Raw genomic sequence first — 7,496 nt, 5'->3', positions numbered from 1 at the left:
TAGATAGAGAGGATCTTTACATGCATGTCAAAGATTTCTTAGAAATTTGCTCAACATTTAAATTTCAAAAATTTTCTGATGAGTCGGTCAAACTAAGATTGTTTCCTTTTTCATTAAAAGATAAATAAAAAACTTGGTTAAATTCCCTTCCCACGAGGTCTATAACTACATGGGATCACTTTATAATAAATTCTTGCTGAATTTTTTTCCTATGTCTAAAACTGATAGTCTAAGGAGAGAAATCTCCGAGTTTTTTCAAAAAGATAATTAAGAGTTTTATGAATGTTGGGAAAGATTTAAAGATTTATTATTAAAATGTCCTCATCATGGTTTTGAAAAATGGAGACTTGTAAAATATTTTTATGATGGTTTGACTCCCTCTAATCGTCAAATGATTCAATCTATGCATACCAGAAATTTTTTTAAATTTCAAGGACAAGAGGCTTGGGACGCCCTTGAAGATTTGTCTGTCAATTCGCAACAATGGAATTATTTTGATCCTAGGTCTAGGTCAACTAATTCACCAAAAAGAGGAGGAATGTATGAAGTAAAAGATGAATTAAGACTTAAGAACATCCTTACACAAATTAGCGAGAAAAGTAGAAGCTTTAGCCATAAGGCAACCAAGAAAAGATGTTTGTTCTATATGTTCTAGTCCTTGCCATAATGCCCAATCATGTTCTTCCTACCAAGAAGCCTTTTCTGAGGAGGCCAATGCTCTTCATTATTATGGAAAACCAAATGATAGCCCATTTTCATCCACCTATAATCCAAATTGGAGAAACCATCCGAACATTTCATGGAGACAAAATCAACCCCAAATGAATCAAGGGCACCAATACAACACACAAAACCAAACTCATGCCCCACAAAATCAACCATATCCTCAACAAAGGAAACCTTCCTTAGAAGATACTTTACAACAATTTATGCAATCCACTCAAAAAATCCTACAAAATCAATCTCAATCAATTACCAAACTCGAGACACAAGTAGGAAATCTCACCACTGCTTTAGCTGATAGAGAAAAAGGAACATTCCCTAGTCAACCTATCCTTAATCCAAAAGGTCAATATGAGATAGGAAAGTCTATCCATAATGGAGAAGTCAAATCAATTTCAACTCTTAGGTCAAGAAAGAACATTGTCAAACCCGATTACATACCCGAGGTTGAAAAAGAAAAAGAAAAGAGTCAGCCTTCTAATTCTAATGCCAATGACTCTTCAAACAAGGAAACTCCAATCCATCCTTTCATTCCAAAAGCCCCATTCCCACAAAGATTACTTCCAATTAAAAAAGGCGGCCAATATAATGACATCTTAGAAGTTTTTAAATAAGTTAGTATCGATATCCCTTTCTTAGATGCCATTACACAAACTCCTGCCTACTCTAAATTTTTAAAGGATCTTTGTACTGTTAAAAGAAACACTAATGTTCCTAAAAAGGCGTTTTTAATTGAACAAGCTAGTTCCATTATTCAATATAAGAGTCTTGTTAATTATAAAGATCATGGGTGTCCCACAATTTCATGCATTATTGGTGATGATTTTATTAACAAAGCTTTACTTGATTTGGGTGCTAGTGTGAATTTATTGCCTTATTCTTTTTATAAGAAACTTGGTCTTGGTGAACTAAAACCTACCTCTATAACTCTTCAATTAGTCGATCGTTCTGTGAAAATTCCTAGAGGCATTATATAGGATATTTTGATAAAAGTTGATAAATTTCATTTTCCTGTTGACTTCATTGTTCTTGATACTTAACCTGTGGAAAATGTGCATGCTCAAATTCCTATCATTTTAGGTAGACCATTCTTAGCTACATCTAATGCAATCATAAATTGTCGTAATGGTGTTTTGAAATTATCTTTTGGAAATATGACTATTGAATTGAATGTATTTAATGTTGTTAAATCTGTTTTGTGTGAGGAAGTGCATGAAGTTAACATGATAGATAGTATTTGTGAAGATGATGGAAATGACTTACTTGACTTTTGTGAAAAATACTTTGGTATGAACTTGCATGTTGATGACTCTAATGATGATGTGAACTCTTTGCTAGAGCCTATACCCTTAAATGAAACCAAAGTTGAACCTTTTTCACCCTTAGATCATGTTCAATCAATTTCCGAGTCTCCAAAGTTAGACCTTAAACCTTTGCCAGAAAATTTAAAATATGCTTTTCTAGGAGGGTCTGAAACCTTGCCTGTTATCATAGCATCCACCTTAGATAAAGAACAAGAAGATAAATTGTTAGATGTCCTTAGAAAACATAAAGAAGCCATAGGTTGGACCACTGGAGACATTAAAGGAATTAGCCCATCCATATGTATGCATAGAATCCATCTAGAAGAGAATGCTAAAACCTCTCGGGAATGTCAAAGAAGGTTAAATCCAAATATGAAAGAAGTGGTTAGAGAAGAGGTCATAAAATTATTAGATGTAGGTATCATTTACCATATTTCTGATAGTCAATGGGTTAGTCTAGTTCAAGTTGTACCTAAGAAGTCTGGGATCATAGTTGTTGAAAACGAAAAAAATGAATTAATCCCTACTAGAGTACAAACGGGGTGGAGAGTGTGCATAGACCATAGAAAGCTAAATAATGTTACTAGAAAAGACCATTTTCCATTGCCCTTTATTGATCAAATGCTTGAACGTTTACCTGGCCATGCATACTATTGTTTTCTTGATGTGTATTCAGGATATAACCAAATCCCCTTTGCCCCAGAAGATCAAGAAAAGACTACATTTACATGCCCTTTCGGAACTTTTGCCTATCGTCGCATGCCTTTTGGATTATGCAATGCACCTGCGACTTTTCGAAGGTGTATGATTTCAATTTTTTCTGACATGGTTGAAAGATTTCTTGAAGTGTTTATGGATTATTTTTATGTGTTTGGTTCCTCTTTTGACGAATGTTTGCACCATCTTTCACTTGTTTTAATTTGTTGCAAAGAGATAAACCTTGTGCTTAATATGGAAAAATGTCATTTTATGGTTAAAAAAGGAATTGTTTTAGGTCATGTAATCTCATCTGAGGGAATAGAAGTTGATAAAGCAAAAGTTGATCTTATTTCAAAACTTCCCCCACCTAAAACTGTGAAAGAAATTAGATCATTCCTAGCCCATGCCGGTTTCTAAAGACGATTTATAAAAGACTTTAGCAAAATTTCTCAGCCTTTATGCCATTTACTTGGAAAAGAAAATGCTTTTGTCTTTGAAAATAATTGCCATGCTGCCTTTGAAAAATTAAAAAATTTGTTAACTACCGCACCCATTATTCGACCCCCTGATTGGAAAATACCTTTGAAATAATGTGTGATGCTTCTGATTATGCTATAGGTGCTGTCTTAGGACAAAGACTTGAAAAAATACCTTATGTAATTTACTATGCTAGCAAAACTTTAAATGATGCTCAATTAAACTATTCCACAACCGAGAAAGAATTGCTTGCTGTTGTTTTTGCATTAGAGAAATTTAGGTCTTACCTATTAGGATCTAAAATTATTGTATATTCTGATCATGCTGCATTAAAATATCTATTGTCAAAAAAAGTTTCTAAGTCCTGTTTGATCCGTTGGATCCTACTTTTACAAGAATTCGACTTAGAAATGTTGTTGCTAATCATTTATCTAGACTAGTTGTTGAAGCTATACATGACTCCACTCCTATCACTGAAACTTTTCCTGATGAACAATTGATGCATATTTCTTCATTGCCTTGGTACGCTGATATTGTTAATTATTTGGTCACTAAAGAAATCCCATCTCATTGGTCTAAGCATGATAAATCTAAATTTTATTCTGAGGTGAAAAACTTTATTTGGGATGATCCTTACTTATTTAAATACTACCCTGATCAAATAATTAGAAGATGCATTCCAAATTGTGACCAATCTAAAATCATATCTTTTTGTCACGATCATGCATGTGGAGGACATTTTAGTGGTAAGAAAACAGCTGCTAAAGTTTTACAATGTGGTTTTTATTGGCCTACTTTCTTTCATGATATATATGTTTATTGTAAAGCTTGTGAACGTTGCCAAAAGCTAGGAAGTTTAACTAAAAGAAACATGATGCATTTAAATCCTATTCTTATTATTGACATATTTGATGTTTGGGGAATTGATTTTATGGGACCATTTCATAACTCTTTTGGTAATCTTTATATTCTTATTGGAGTTGATTATGTGTCTAAATGGGTTGAAGCTATTGCATGCCACACTGATGATGACAAAGTTGTGCTTCGGTTTTTAAAAGAAAATATATTTTCCCGTTTTGGTTCACCACGTTCTATCATTAGTGATAACGGTACACATTTTTGTAATAAGTCATTTGAACATTTGATGAAACAATATGACATTACACATAAAGTCTCAAACACCATATCACCCACAAACTTGTGGTCAAGTTGAAGTGTCTAATACGGAAGTTAAGCACATTTTAGAAAAAACTGTGAATCCAACTAGGAAAGATTGGTCCTTAAGACGCACTCATGCATTATGGGCGTATCATACCACGTACAAAACGCCCATTGGCATGCCCCCCTACAGACTTGTGTGTGGGAAGGCGTGTCACTTATCTGTTGAGCTAGAACATAGAGCCTTTTAGGCTATTAAGCAATTAAATTTTTCTTTAGACAAGGCAGGTGAAAAATGAAAGCTTCAACTAAATGAACTAGACGAAATTAGGAATGATGCATATAACTATTCAAAAAAGTATAAGGATCGTATGAAATTTTACCATGATAAAAATATTTTGAGAAAAGATTTTTCTCCAGGTCAGAAAGTCCTTTTATACAACTCTTGTTTGCATTTATTCCTGCGAAAGTTACGCTCTAGGTGGTCCGGCCCTTACATTGTTCATATTGTTTTTCCACATGGAGCTATTGAAGTTGAAAATCCTAAAAATGGTGATATATTTAAAGTTAATGGACAAAAATTAAAACCATTTTTAGAATTGAAAACCGATGCAGTGGATGAGATCCTCCTTGAGGACCCTGTTTACCATGCTCTTTGATTCCTATTTGATCTTGATAACTTGTGTTTTATTTGTTTTGCTTGTTTTATGTGTGATTTAATTTTTTTTTGTTGTATCTTTTACTCTCTTAGCGATGCACCATATTGATGTACGACCATTCTAAACTCTTGTCAATTTTAATTTATATTTATATTTTGACACATTGAGGACAATGCTTAAATTAAGTTTGGGGGTATCGAGTTTATATGGTTATTATCATTAAGGAGAGTATGATTTATTGTGTTTATGTTTTGCGTTGTTTTTATTTTTTATGTTTTGTGTTAATTTTTGTTTTTATTTATGTTTGTTTGAATTTCTTTTTAAATCTTTGTGTTGTTTTGTAAATATATATATATATATTGTTGTCTTGTTAATTTTTTTTTAAAATATAAAAAAAATGGTGATATTTTTATTTTCAATGATAAATTTTTTGATTGAGTTTGAATTTAATTCTCTTAAAAATATGAATAATTTTTAAGCTTTGTCTTTAATTATTGGGTCAATTTTGCTTATAACAAAAATTACATTTTTCATACACAAGAGCACTCTTATTTCCTATAAGTTTAAGTGAAAAATAATTTTAATGAAAACCTATTTTTAAAAGCGAAATTGACAATTTAATTAATTACATAAGCATAACTTTTATTTATAATAATTTTTTAGAATTATTTTCATTATACAATTTTTGAGAAAATCCTTTTTATATCACCAATAAAAAAATGTGTGTTTAAAATTTTTCTTTTGCTTGAGGATTAGAAAAATATTAAGTTTATGGGTGTGATAACTCTACAAAATAGAGTTATTTTACCACTTTTTATGTCTTAATTGTTGCTTAGTTCTTGAGTTTTTAATTGATTTATTAAGTTTTAAAGTAATTTTGAATTTATTAGATTTATTTTAATTTCATAGATTTTTGTGTATTTTTATAGTTATATTATTGTAAAATGTTATAGTTTAATTATTTAAAATTAATATTGTTAAGTTAGGAGTAAAAAGATGCAATTTTGAGCTTAAATGTTTAAGTAAATAAAATTTTAATTAATATTTTCATGGAACTTTTGTTGTATATTTTATTATTGAAAATATTTAGTTTTAATTTAATTTATATTTGTTTTATAGGGAATTTGTTGTAATTTATTTGCTCTTAAAAAGCAATAAAAACGAGGATGAAGAGTGGCATTTTTTAGAAAAAAGAAATGAAAAGATGGCATTTATGAAGACCACCAGCCCAGGCCCAACCTAGGCCTGTCTCCTCCAGCCAGCTGCTTCCAGCAGCCCACGGTTCTAGCTCCCTTCAACAAGCACACCTGCTCCCCATCGAAATCACCCAGCCAGATGAAGACTACTCCTTCCACCCGTTGGCTTCCAGCTGTCAACCTTCCTTCAGCTGCTGCACTCCATTCCGCCTAGCCCAGCCCATTTTTCCTCATCCCAGTTCGGCCCAACCAGGCCCAATGCCAACATCTCCAGCCCACCTGGCCAGCCGACTGCCACACCCACCAAGCCATCAACAATTTTCCTTCTTGAGCCCATAAATTGCCTAAGTGTACCCTTTGTCCCCTATGTCCAAAATGCCAACTTTTTACCCATTTTTCTACACATTTTCACCACAACATCATCTTTACACCCTATAATTTACCTCTACATACCATATTTATTTTATTTAATTAATATAATCAATTTAATTAATTTAAATTGATTATTTTAACAATCTCATTTTGGCTATAAATATGGAATTTCAAGACCATTTGGGGTGCTTAATTTTTGGTTATCATCTTCTTTCTACCATTTTCTCTCTTCCATTTTGAGTTTTTCAAGAGCATTTTCAAGTAACTATTACATTTATTATGTAATTTCAATTCTAGTTATTCTAATCCTTTTCATAAGATTATTAAGATCATGATGAAACAACTTGTTACTTGATAATATTTATGTTGTATGTTGATTTCCCTTGTAATGCAACAAAGTTTATGGATTTTTCTTCTTCATATATGTCTTTCATCTTTAATATCTCATATTTTGGATTGTTAGAGAATATGCACTTTTTTTCTTCATTTTGCAAAAACATAATATTCTTTGTGTAAGATGTGTCATTAAATTGTACATATCCATGCTTAGAACAAAAATAGTATGTTTTTCCTTATAAATAATGTTATTTGATTTTTTGTTGTTTCATTAGGTTGATTCACATTAAATACTTTGAAATTATAATTTTTGAAAAGTGAAGAAAAATCCTATCTTTTTAGAAGTAATTTGTGCTTAAAATTATAAATCTATTTTGAAAATGATAGTTTGAATTATTTTAACTATCACTAAAACTTGGGAATCAATATACTAATAAATATTATTAAAGTTACATTTTGTGGATTTTAGTATCTTAATAATCTTTTCTTTTAACACTTATTTTCAAATCATTATTGGTTTATTTTTATTCTCTTAAATAGCTTTATTTTCAATCTCTTATTTTATGTTCATA

The 7,496-nt window shown here is 31.2% G+C and overlaps 1 non-coding gene across 1 annotated transcript; it reads right to left on the bottom strand.

The window, feature by feature from the left end:
• Positions 1-226: 226 nt before the first annotated feature.
• Positions 227-333, bottom strand: LOC133793072 (small nucleolar RNA R71). Its single transcript, XR_009874533.1, has one exon. It is a non-coding gene; the product is annotated as a small nucleolar RNA R71 (small nucleolar RNA).
• Between the last annotated feature and the right edge of the window lie 7,163 nt (positions 334-7,496).

The sequence above is a fragment of the Humulus lupulus genome, chromosome 7 (assembly GCF_963169125.1).
Source record: "Humulus lupulus chromosome 7, drHumLupu1.1, whole genome shotgun sequence".
In the NCBI taxonomy this organism is placed as follows: Eukaryota; Viridiplantae; Streptophyta; class Magnoliopsida; order Rosales; family Cannabaceae; genus Humulus; species Humulus lupulus.
The sequence above is the reverse complement of the archived record's forward strand: the minus strand, read 5'-3'. Positions and strand labels throughout refer to the sequence as shown.